The 13,200-nt window shown below is 49.2% G+C and overlaps 1 protein-coding gene across 1 annotated transcript in view; it reads left to right on the top strand.

Annotated features, from left to right (window-relative positions):
- GLCCI1 (glucocorticoid induced 1) overlaps nt 1-13,200 on the top strand; it is a 64,292-nt gene that overhangs the window by 1,015 nt on the left and 50,077 nt on the right. The gene's annotated exons all lie outside the window — the stretch shown is intronic.

The following is a 13,200-nucleotide window of genomic DNA, read 5'->3' on the forward strand; positions in this document are numbered from 1 at the left end:
TAGCCCATCAGGAGGGGGAGGGGGGCGGGGGTCAGCAGCTACAAGCTGCACAGTAAAGGAAGGAGATGGCATGCTGATTTATCTGGGTGGGGGATGGGTGCAAGATGTGACCCACTAGAAGGTATACTGGGACATGTAGTTTTGTTGGGATGAGGGGTGCCAGCTGGACAATGAAGGCAGGCCCTGGCATGCTGAGACTTGTAGTTCAACACAGGGCGGAGTGTAAGATGTGACCCCAGAACACAAGATGGCTTGTTGGGACGTGTAGTTGAGCAGTGTGAGGGGATGCAAGCTCTACAGGGAGGCCGGACCTTACTGAGACTTGTGGGTCACGTCATAGTGAGGGGTAGGGGATGCAAGATGTGACCCTATATCCCCAGGTGGTATGCTGGGACAAGCAGTTCAACATGGAGGAAGATAGTTCATATAGGAGGGTGCATGCTCTGCAGTGAATGCATGGATTGCTAAGACTTGTGGTTCGATTGGGGGGGGGGTAGGGGTGGAGAAAGGGGGCGCTTCATTATGAGTGGTGGACTGGGAGGGGGGCGCATGGTGTCACCGTGACCCCAGATCTTACAGAAATCTCAACTGTATGCAAGTCATGGCATGCTGGGACCTGCAGTTCAGCACGGTAGGTGGATAGCAGGTTGCATGCTCTACAACGTGTGCAGCATCTGTTATGCTGGGATATGCAGTTCAGCACATTGTGTAAGTTGTGACCCCAGATCTACAGATTGTATTCTGGGACATGTAGTTCAACAGATTGTATATAGGTCTGAATGTGCTGGGACTTGTAGTTCACCCCGACTGAGGATGGAAAGGGACACAGGCTCTGTCTCCAGATCAATTGCAATCATTGATTAATTTGCCCTTTAAAAAGTATGGGGACCCAGCTGATCAGTGTGGGACCTTACCACTGTCAGCCATTGCAGGTGCCGGCAGTATTTTGGGAGTCAGACGGGTGCAAGTTGCGGCATCAGGTTTCTGGACACAAAGCTCTCCTTGACCTGCTGTGACTTATAGTTCACCGTGGCAGTGATACAAGCTCTGTATTGGCTGAAATCCTGGCCTGCCGGGATCTGTTCAGCACTGTGCATGGACAGAGGGGTTGCAAGGTGCACTCCCAGACATCTAGATCAGGGGTAGGCAACCTTGGCACACCAGCTGTTGTGGAACCACAAGTCCCATCATGCATTGCAAGACTCCTGACAACCACATACACGAGTTCCAGAGGCAGAAGCATGATGGGCTTTGTAGTTTCAGCACAGCTGGAGTCCAAAGGTCGCCTACCCTTGCCCTAGATTGTGTTTGCTGGTCCTTCCTCCAAGTGGAGAATGGAGAAGAGTCGGCTGCGACTTCAGACCTCGGGGCACTCGACATGCTTTGTAGTCACCTCACTATGTCCTAGCAGCGTGCAGCCTTTCCCGGGAGGTCAGCATGGCAGCAAACCATATGCCACGTATTTTTCCAGAATCTGAAGACCAATGGTAGGCATCCTCGGCACACCAGCTTCTGTGGGACTACAAGTCCCATGAGGCATTGCAAGACTGACAGTCCCAGCATGAAGCAGATTCAGAGGTTTAAAGAGATTAGTAGTTCCAGCACAGCTGGCATGCCCGAGGTTGCCTACCCCTGCACTAGACTGGATGCAATCCCTGACCTGCCGTCCTGCTGCTGATGAACTGGAACGTGTAGCACAGTGGCAGCCCTGCTGCTGTTGTGCAACTACAAGTCCCATGAGGCATTGGAAGACTGAAAGCTACAGGCATGACTCCCAGAGGCAGAAGCATGTTGGGATTTGTAGTTCCCTCACATATTGACTGCTGAGGTTGCCTACCCTTGTTGTAGCATGACCTGCCAGCTGCCTCCAGTGAGCAGAAGCAGCAGCAGGGGGGGGTCATGCATCTCTTTGTTTTTTAAATGCTAAAAAACTTTCATCTCAGTGTAATAAAGAACATGCTTCTAGGGGAAGGCCTCATCCACAACATAGCGGCTCGCGTTGACATGCGTGTTACATTCTGAAAGAGCCGCATTGGCTCTAATGACTAAGTGCAGCAAAATAAAGCGAGCAGGACCCGTGTGTGCAGAGTCCATGGAGAGCCGTGTTCTCTTGTCCGTGCGCTTTGCCGTTGCCGGAAAATCCAACAGAACACATGACATGGCGGCCATTGTTCATAAAAGACCCCTGAACGCAGTCGCTGGCACATGTAGTACATACACTAGTATGCAAGGTGCAGTCCCAAACCTCTGAATCAGGGATAGGCAACCTCGGCACACCGGCCGTTGTGGAACTACAAGTCCCACGAGGGCTGCCAAGGTCTGACCTTCTCTGAAGCTCGTTATACATCCGATCCTTCCAACTTGCGTTACAAATTCTGAAACGTTGTGTATATAGATGTCATCAGTACTCCAAATATGACAGAATACGTCAAGGTTTTAGTGAATTGTTATTTTTGAAGTAGAGTATTCTGTCATATTTGGAGTGCTGATGACATCTATATACAATGTTTTACTTGATACGGCGCCATCCATAGTCATTGTGAGCACCCATTTTTTTCCACATGGGGAGTCTGGTAAGGTGTGCTACAGGGTCCTTGGACATTTGTACAAATTCTGAAACATCGCTCATCAGAGAGTCTGATCCCGCCATCATTGAGACAACCACTTTCATTCCAAAACCCTTAAAATTTGGACCAGATCTGCTACTAGAATGGAACCCCCGACGTGTTCTAGAGCAGTGGTTCTCAACCTGTGTAAGATCGGGACCCGCATTTGTCCTTGGTCATCAAGTCGTGCCCCAGATCGCACTGCAATGGAACGCACAGCATTGCGGTACCGTGCATTCAGGTGCGGGCAATCAAACTGTGGGTTTGGGGTGCCATTCAAATGAATAGCAACGCAACACACCTCCCACACCAGAACACGTGGTCGGTCCACCCAGTCTCCCTACTTACAAGAACTGGAGTAGATCCTCAGCCTGGGGTCCAGTGTAGACTGTTGTGCTGTGACAAAACTCCATCCATATGCGCATTGCTCCCTTGTGCGCCCTGTAGAGGTGTCGGAAACCAGAATGTGAGGTCAGTCCGGTCCAGGCACCTCCTACAGGGCATGTGAGGAAGCTGTAAGCAATGCATGTACGGATGGAGCTCCCTCGTAGCCATTGCTCCAGCCCACCCCACCTGAAGCTGACACTCGGGCATATTTTGAATGGCTGTTTGGCACGAGAACTGACAGTGCTGCACTAGGGGGAGGAAGAGGAGCCTCTCGCCTAGAAAAGTGGAAGGCACGTGGCGACCCACTTTTGGGTCATGACCCACCAGTTGAGAACCAAGGTTCTAGCGGTACGTTACCCAGATCATTGAAATGACAACAAACACGCCTTTAGTAATGACAATTTACAAATGCATACTTCTAGATAATTGCTGGCTTTTTATTCTTTGTATACCTGATTCTTCTTTTGTTCCCCGGTCTTCTCACAGCGGCCATTTTTACTAAGGGCAGATTACTGTATCTCCTTTTACTTCCTGGGACTCTGGCCCATGTGACTAGGACATGTGACCATGCACGTCATCTCAGGGGAGGAAAATGCCTTTTCCTGAGATCTCGTGAGAATACAGATGAGATTTCCCAGCAATGCTCTGCTGATGTATCCTTCCCAGGATGCAAAGCTTGGGCCCATTACATCACTAATGCCCAAGAGGACCAGGAAGTAGAAAAACTGATTTACATAAGTGAAAGAAAAATGTTTGTCTAATGAATGTCAGAGGATTTCATGTCAGCGTTCAGAGCTGCATGCCGAGGTGATTTTTTAGCCCAAGGGGGTAAAGGTCTGCTTTTATAGAGGGTTCTTTCATGGCAATCACATGTGCGTAATGGAATGTTTGGGTTTTCCCCGATGGAAATCACTTTGACGGACAGAATTTCGTTCTTTCATATAAGAAACGAGAGAAATGCTCATTTTCTCATTTCATGCGGTTTGAAAACAATGGATGATTTCACCTCATTAAGCATTAAAAACATTTTTTCAGAACATTGGTATTTTGATTAAAATTCTGCCAGTGTGTGTTCAGCTTAAAGTAACTGAAGCCATTTTGGTTTGGGAATGGGACTCCCTGTCAGGTTTTTATTTGTGTGTCCCCATTGGGGATATTCACCCTCTCTATTTGTCCTGGTGAATCACTGAAAGTGAATGAAAATACCAAAAATTATACATTGATGGCATTGGTGGCCCTTTCAGCCATAGAGGGACTACACACATAATGGAGAGCAAAGGGGCATCTGCGGATCCTGATCTGTGGGCGGAATGCAATTCCTGTCGTGCTGGGCTTTCTACTTCATCATCAGTGAGGACAATTCAGTACTACAAGTCCCACCTTAACCCAGGCAGAAACCAATATGAAGGGGAAGCTGCAACTTTTAGCTGACACACAGCAGCATGGAGTTGATATTGCAAGCGGTGACTGCAAAGCTCGGCCGGCATATTTGCTGGGAGTCGAAGTTTCACAACAAGCAATTTGCATCAGGGTGAGACTTCTGCTTGCTGGACGAGCTGCCTTCCTCTATTACCTCCTGCAAGGTACAGCAACACGGAGAACAGGAGGATATCCACTATTGTGTAGCAATGTTGAAACATGGTAAAAGGCAAAGCGGTGCAAGCTGCAGCTCCCGATCTCTTGCTCAGAATGCAGTGATACAAAACCCTTCAGCTGTTGAGGAACTACAACACTCAGCAGTGTGGAGGAACTTGAACGTTCCCTTTGACACCAGTTCTCTTGCAGCAGATTGCAAGTCACGGGCTTATCAAGGCCAGCTGTGTGCAGTGATGGCAGCTACCTCCCTTCTCCTTCTCTTATACTACCAGGAACATCAGGAAGTTGGCAGCATGGAGGATGCAAGCTGTGACTGGAGATATATAGACGGCCTGCAATCCTTGTTATGCTGGTACTTGTAGTTGCAGCCATTTTGGTAAGGCCTACGTTGCCCTGAGGCTGTCTCGTATTCTCCCCGCTGTGGTCAGAGAGGAGGCAGCACGGTGGATGACAAGGTAGTGCCAGCAGTAACTTTAGATCCCTGGGCTGAACACAATTCCTCATCTGCTGGCACTTGCAGGTCCACAGAGGCACGGCTAATTGGCAGTCATTCAGCTGCCGGGAAACTACAATATCAGTATAGCAGCCATCGGCGCCACCCTCTTATATTACCTCCTATGAGGTCAGGGTACAGGTTACAAAGCGGGGGACAGAAGCACTGATGATGATAGACTTCTTGGCACAACGCAGTTTCCATGCGGCTTAGGAGCTGCACCGTTCATGCAATTTGCATCTAGTCAGCTGTTTAAAATAGCATGCATGGGAGTGCAAAGACTCCGGATGTTTTGGCTGAATGCATGCTGCTGGGACCTGTTGTGCTACCATGGCCTCCCTCTCATAATACCTCTTGTTAGGTCATGAGAGGAGAGTGGGATTTTCTTGCTCATTGCAGTCTGACTTGCTGGGACTTTTGGTACCACGGGGTACACAGGCCTGCTCTGGGTAGAATGCACTCTGCCAGCTACTTCCTTCTCGTATTGTTTCCTGGAGCAGGCAGGCAGCATGGTGGGGGACAAAGGGGTGCAAGCGGAGGATCCCGGGGCTGAATGCACCCCCTGCTGAGCAGACTTGTTCCACAACTGTGTATTTGCAGGCCTTCAACAAATGAGGCACTACAGGTCCCAGTGTGATGGTGATTGTTAGCTGTGGTTCCACTGGTGTCTGTACCTGAACAGGACTAGAACTACTACACTCAGCATGCTCTGGAAGCTGCCTCCTATTCTTTGTTACCAGAGGTAATGTAAACGAAGGGCATTGACATCATGTCAAGGAACACAAGCTGTGTCTGAATATCCCTCGGCTGACTGCAATCCATAGCTTGTTGGCACCTCGGTTCTATAGCCGTGTGAGACTGTGCGAGTAATTTGCTCCTACAAGTCTCAGTCTGCCCTCTTATTATCATGTTTGAGATCATGTGCAGGTGGGCAGGAAACAGTAGGGAGTAAGCGGTGTGCCCGGATTACTCGGATGTATTCTTGCTGGGCCCTCTTGCTGCAATCCCCTTGGAATAGTCTTCCAGCTTGAGAAGAAGCTGTGGAACTGCATGTCTCAGCGTGTACGGCTACCTGGCTTCTTTCTGGGATGGGGTGAGATTGTGATCCCTATACTGTGCTTGTGTTTACAATTCCAGCAGACGTTTTCACTAAATGCCTTCTTCAGCATGGGGGCACTTGCATCGTCATGGCCTATATCAGGGGTGCACAAACTTCGGCCCTCAAGCTGTGGTGCAACTACAGAGCACATTGGATATTGCATGACTCTTAAAGGAGAACTATGAGTCGAGTGATTTTCACTCACCTCATAGTTCTAGCCGACCTGTGACAATGAGACTGTCACAGGTCGGCTCAGTAGATCGGGAGGTGAGCGAACACATAACGGTGTTCGCTCACCCCTCGATCCTGTCACGGCTCTCTGCCGTGACTGGGGAGGGGCTGGATTCCCCTCTCCCTGCTCTGATCCTCCAGCGCTGACTGGTGGGGGCGTGTACAGCTGGCTCTGCCTCTAGATAGGCAGAGCCAGCTGTCAGTCAGGCAGCTGGGCGGATCCAGGCATAATTGTCGGGATCCGCTTCAGCTGCGGCTCAGTATAGCGCGAGCAACAGCTCACGGTATATTGTAGTAGCGTGACGGTAGGACGCTAGTTTGTGTCCTTCCATTACCCTAAGGAGAACTATGGGGAAAAGCTTTAACTCCATAGTTCTCCAATAGCCACAGGCATTGCTCCCAGCTCCCAGGCAATGCCATCATGCATTTGTAGTTGGATCAGAATTGGTCTACCCCTGACCTATATAATATAGAGGCCTGTTGTTGAGGAACTACAAGTGCCAGTGATATAATACCATCTTTGAAGCCAGGGTGCTGGCAGCATGGGGGCCTGCAGTTAACCTGAGGCACGGGGAGTGTTTCTGCCTATATGCTACACAGAGCACACTGGGACTTGTTCCCTGCAGGTTGCCCAACCCTGCCGTAGCCTGAGCATGGATCTTAATAAGCACAGGGTTGGCCTTCGAGGGATTAGCTCATATTTAGGTCTCCGTGTGAGGTCAGGGAACAAATGAAATGTGTTTTCGCATCTGCTAGTGAAATGCATTCTCCTGCATGCTGGTAGTTATAGTTCTACAGCACTAGTATATAGGCAGCGAGAGGCTTCACAGCCTGGCACCCTAAAGCTACATGGACACATCATGCTGTTTGACATGTAGATGCGATCCTTCAAAATGGCCCTAAAATGTGAGCAGCGTGCATCCCGACCAGACGCAGAGCCCCTTGCTTGCTGTAGGCCAAAGGCCGACCACTGAGCTGTTTTACTCCGTGTACATAAGCAGCTAAGTGAAGTGTTTTGATATCTTTGTGCTGCCCTTGAAGATAGTTTTGGCTTGCTGCGTTTAGGCTTTTTTTCTTTTTTATGCTGCATGCCTATTAATAAACATTGCTTCAACTGAGGGCCCCCAGCTGTGATTGTATTCAAAGGCAGATGGCATGGCCCAAAAGTAAAATGGCGCTCCATCCACTTCTGTTTGTGTGTTAAAGCAGATGTGGGCTCGGTGTTTGGATGCCATGTGAATGCAAATGAGGCTTTAGGCCCCGTTCACACTGGGGGTGGTTTGGCTGCGCGGATCCGCCGACATCAATGATCCCATACATTGCTATGGGGACCGTTCATGCGGCTCCGCGGCGATCCGAACCGCCTCCCGCCCAAATTGCTCCCTGACCCTTTTTTGCAGCGCCGATGAGTGCGGTTTCCATACTGCGTTCAATGGAACGCAGTATGGAGCAGTTTTGGGCAATTTTAATTGCGTTTCAGCGCAAAAACACCCAAAGCCGCTCTTTTAAAATCCGCGCTGATCCGCAACTGCCCTGGTGTGAATGGGGCCTCAGGGAGGATAGTTGGGGGATGTTTAAAATAACTTTTTGGTCAAAAGTGTGTGGGAACCTGACCATGATGCCTGTATGTGCTTGTCCAGTGCAGATGCTTCTTGTAATATAGACCGGTCACTGCTGCTCTCTCCTTGCGCAGGGTGACTGATCTTGTCTCCGCCCCGTCCTGTAATAAAGACCAGTCATTGCTGCTCGCTCTCCTTGTGCAGGGTGACAGGTCTTGTCTCCGCCCCCTCCTGTTTTCTGCAGGCAGTCTCTAGTTGGTGGGGCCTGCTGGCTGTTGAATATATTATAATGAAAGTGCGTGTGCCCTGTAGTTCAGCTTTAAGGCCCTGTTCACACCAGGGTGTATCGAGGACGTTCGATGCGGGTTCTCATGCGTTTGTGGGACTTTTGCACTGGTCCATATTGGGCCCCTGGACGCACATTAAACACATAAAAGTAATACATGTCACAAATTTGGCAATCTGCTTTTTTCCCCCCGTGTTTCTGTGCTTTTTCATGCATGAGAAAAAATACGTTTGGATGCCATTACCTAGTAATGGCAATGCAGTAGTGTTCCGAGTTTGTGCACGTATCGTGAACAGATGTCTAAACGTGCACTTTTGTACATGTTTGACGTGCGTTCATGATGTGCCCTGATTGACGACCCCCAACCCCTTTTCTGGAGCAGAAAAGTACCATTGCTATCCCCCCTTCTTCCCTCAATGGTTCATACCAGACCCGGCATTTGAGCTGGGGTTCTCTTTAATGGGAGGATGTGTCCCTCTCTGCTCAGGAAAGGGCCTGACCCCTATGCTCTTATGGACAATATGGAAAGAATAATCAAGGCGTTCATTCTCTGGGCAGCGCGTTCATCTATCCATTTGCCCCTTTGCAGCATGTGTAGGACTTGTTTGCGATCGCTTCATAGCACGCTCTGGTTCCCCGGCTCTCTGTGTGTATCTACAAGTCTCATCTACAGGCCTGTGTAATGGAGACATGCTGGTATGTACCTGACTGCTGGAGGCCCGGACCTTTCATATCCTGTCCATGTAAACCCAACAACTCTTTCATTCATTCTGTCTTGGAAATATACCTAAGAAACCTTTTTTGTCATTTTGGTCTGAGTGTAAAATATATGCGCCAGAAATCCAACATCCTGCGCACTCTGCGGCTTTATTTAAACAATATTATCAATCCTGTTGACTAGTTCACTTCTATGTCCTACAGACCCCCCTCATGTTATGAAGAGCGTCGGGTGCGCCTACGTGCAAAAACAACAATTGCGCCTATTGTGCCGCACATGTTACATATCGCCGCAAACGTCGGTAACCGCGGCACAATGGCTTAGAAACCTTTTTTTTTGTAATGGATGTGTATGAGAAATCTCTTCATATGTATTTTTAATCCGCAGCAATTGCCGTGTATTTCTGTAGGCCTCTTGATGAAATCCCAGATGAGCAGCACGTTGATTTTTCTGTTTACTCTCGTAGTGACATCATTCATGAACCCACCAGGGGCCTATTTGCCAAGGTGCGTTGTGAAAGCACTTCCTAATTAGAACACTCAGCTCTTTAATTGGCCTGCGATGCTTTTCAGCTCTGCAGCTTTCCTGTGTGTATGTGTAATACGTACTATGTCTCGGCAAGTTGTTGGCTTGTAGCCCTTGTGCACATAGGGGGCCCCTTCCAGCATGTACCTACAACACCTAAAGGGCAAGAAAGGTTCTCCGTGGTGCAGTTCACACCCAAGTATTTCGGTGCAGCTCTTTAAAAGTCTTGAATGCTGTATTGATCTCTTCAATCTGAGCTTGCTTCCTGGTAGGGATGAAGAACAGTCGTCTTCCAGGAAAGCATGCGAGAGATGGAGGCTCCTCCCCTCAGCCAGGAAACACGTCACCCATTCCAAGTTTAAAAAGACCACCTCCAGAAGGAACCCTCAGTTTTTGTGTTTTGTGCACTAGGAGGCGACGTGTAAAGTTTGGGTTGTCACCAGAAAAGGAATACATGGGATATCTTCCAGTAGGGACATTAGTACTGATGGCCCTGCTGACCACCTGGAAATTCCCTCTTTTGGAGGAATTTCCTCTCACTTCTTGTGTTGGCTATCAGACGGAAAGTGAAGGGAAATCTCCCCAATGGGACACAGATGGCCAAGAAAGCAGGTTATAACCTCTCCCCCCCCCCTCGCGCCCCTCTATCCCAAACTAGGGATGCACCGATACCGAATTATCAGTGCCGATGCCGATTATTTGGGTGAGTACTTTTACTCGCCCAAATGCTCTGATACCTGAACTCCATGCCACAAGGGAGCATGGAGCTGGCTTCCTTTCCAATCAGGAAGCCGGGCGGTAGGTTATGACCCACCTCCCGGATTCCTGATTGCTTAGTAAGCCAGGCTGCCTAGCAGCAATCGAAGCTGGCTTCCTAGCCAATCGGGAAGCCAGGCGGCACGTCATGACCCACCTCCCAGGCTTCCTGATTGGCTAGTAAGCTGGCTTCACTTGTTCCTAGGCAGCCTGGCTTCCTAACCAATCAGGAAGCCGGGCGGCGCGTCATGACCTGCTGCCCGGCTTCCTGATTGGTCAGGCAGCCTCTGCAAGTGAAGCCGGTGTTCTTTTAATGGGGCACCAGCTTTCCAGGCCATCAGGAAGCCGGGCGACGGGTCATGATCCGCTGCCCCCAACTTCCAGATATCAGGGCACACGGATACTCGGTATCGGCGAGTACCGAAAAAAATAAATATCTGTACTCTATACTGAAATATGGGTATCGGTGCATCCCTACCCAAAATGTTTTTTAAGTTTTTGGCTTCAGTTCTGCTCATGGAGAACACTTGCCACTATATGAATTGGGTCGGACCTACGTGTGGGTGCATGCCATCGGGATCCTGATTTGTGTCTGGAGCATTGCAGAAGTGTCATTGAGCCGTTGTTGACACGGTGACCACAGGAAGAAGTCTAATAAACAAATCTTTTCTTAAATGAACATTGTGCAATTATCCAGCACTCAGGCCAATGTTTGCCGGGTAACTTGTTCTCACCCTCCGAATACAATTGAGGATGTGTGCAATGTTTTCATTACATGTTACCCTGACATTTGGAGGTTTTAATGTCCACAGCAGGGAGCTCACAGCCCAGGGCTGACAATGTTTCTCGTCTTATTCAGACCGCGGTCATTATTCTGTAGAAGTTAGAATCCGATTTTTATTTTATTTTTGTACAGACCTTTTATAAAATGGCGTGTGTGTGTTTTTCTATGTATGCGATGAGTCAGATACCACTGTAGTGATAACAGCTCTGGTCTAAGCCGTGTTCAGTATGTAGACTGCCATGTAGGTGCTGTGAAAACCTCGACTGCATAATTTTTTTGGTTTCCTTTTGATGGAGCTGAAAACGGAAATTAGCAGGTTTTCTTGGCTTCCAAAATCCTTTATTATATTTAAAGCTGAACTTTGGGGTCAGTTTGCAAATATTACCCCCCCCCCGCCCCATGCTCCTTATATGTAGGGGCATGTAATAGAGCAGGGTTAGCCACGCTGTGGTGAAACCACAAATCCCGTCATGCTTGTGTTTGCAATGTTTTGCGGGGCTTGAAGTTCCGCAACAGCTGGAGGGCTGAAGTTTGGCTGCTCCTGTCTTACCTTCCTGGCTTCCTGTCTGCAAATTCCTGGTGCGTCTTCAGACATGCAGCTTCCATCTCTCCAACGGCATCATGCACAATGTAGGGTCTTCAGTTTTGAATTGTACGTGAGAGTTTTGAGGGCCCTTCAGGGCGCCGGGGGAGCAAGGAAATGGGCACGTGTTCTTCTGTATTGACTCCCGCTCGAAGTGTGCATTAGACCTTAAAGGAGAACTATGAGGTGAGTGCTTTTCACTCCCCTCATAGTTCTAGCCGACCTGTGACAATGAGACTGCCACAGGTCGGCTCATTAGATCGGGAGGTGAGCGAACACATACCGGCGTTCGCTCATCTCTCGATCCTGTCATGGCTCACTGCCGTGACAGGGGAGGGGATGGATTCCCCCCTCCCCGCTCCGATCCACCAGCGCTGACTGGCGGAACGGACGGGGGAGGGGGCGGGTGCAGCTGGCTCTGCCTCTAGATGGGCAGAGCCAGCTGTCACTCACGCAGCTGGGCGGATCTCGACATCGATGTCGGGATCCGCTCCGGCTGCAGCGTCTCAGTGTGAACTAGAGCCCAAAATACCATTGGAGTACATTGGATGTGTTTTTGATGCGTTCTGTGACTGCTCTGCATCTGGAATGCATTTGGTGTGAACAAGCCCTGAAGGATAACAACTCATGAACAAAAAATTTAATCTATTGCAGCTTACTGGTCTTTAGATGTGGTGGCTGCATTAGTTTTTTTTCTTTTTATTTAGCCTCTTTTCCCCTTTTTATATTCACCTGGTGATCCCGGCAAGATTTGTTGTCACCCTAGGACAAAGTGTGCTAGGACAACAGAACACCATCCCTCTCCTTCTCCATAACATGGGTGAGAGGTGTTGTGTAGTTCAAAGGAGAATTTGGCAGGGTTGATAATGCTTGTTGAGAAAACTGAGTGCACAAGCCAGTTATGGATTTCTGGCAGGATCAACTGCTTTTTTCTTTTTTTTTTTTTCCCCTTCACATTGTTAAAAGGTATTTATTTGTACTTTCCCAGATGAATTTGGGAAAAATTGAATTACCCCCTCCAATCTGGCCCTCTGTCCCCCACACCCCCCCTCGCCATTCGGTGTATGCTCCTTCCCCTCCACCAGTGCTGGTGTATTATCCATTCCCCTTATTGCTGTGAAGCACAGCCGTGCGCTATGGGTTTTGAATTTCGCACGTAGATGGTGAGCACTCATTGGTCAGTGTGATCCCCTGTTTGCAGTGACCACTGAGAAGTGTTTCTGACCACGCATACTAATGCCAGCAAAGTTCAAAATCCAGAGCGCAGGGCTGCGATCCAGGGAATCCATAGTGCACTGGCGGAGTGGAAGGAACGTTCATTGAGGGCAGGTTCACACCATTTTCCAAACCTGATCTGGTCTAGAAAATGGTGTGAGCCTACCTGCAATTCCAGTGCTTTCCAGACCAAACAAAATGAGACCAGCAGTATTCTTCTGGTCTGGAACGGACTGCGCTGGTGTGAACAGACCAGAAATAGCATGGGGATACATTTGGATGCATGTTGGGTCCGGAAACAATCTGGTCTGGAGATGATGTGGTGTGAATGGGCCCTGAAAGGGAAGTATAGCGAGGGGGGG

This window comes from Nanorana parkeri, unplaced genomic scaffold (assembly GCF_000935625.1).
Source record: "Nanorana parkeri isolate BGI_ZX_2015 unplaced genomic scaffold, ASM93562v1 scaffold184, whole genome shotgun sequence".
NCBI lineage: Eukaryota > Metazoa > Chordata > Amphibia > Anura > Dicroglossidae > Nanorana > Nanorana parkeri.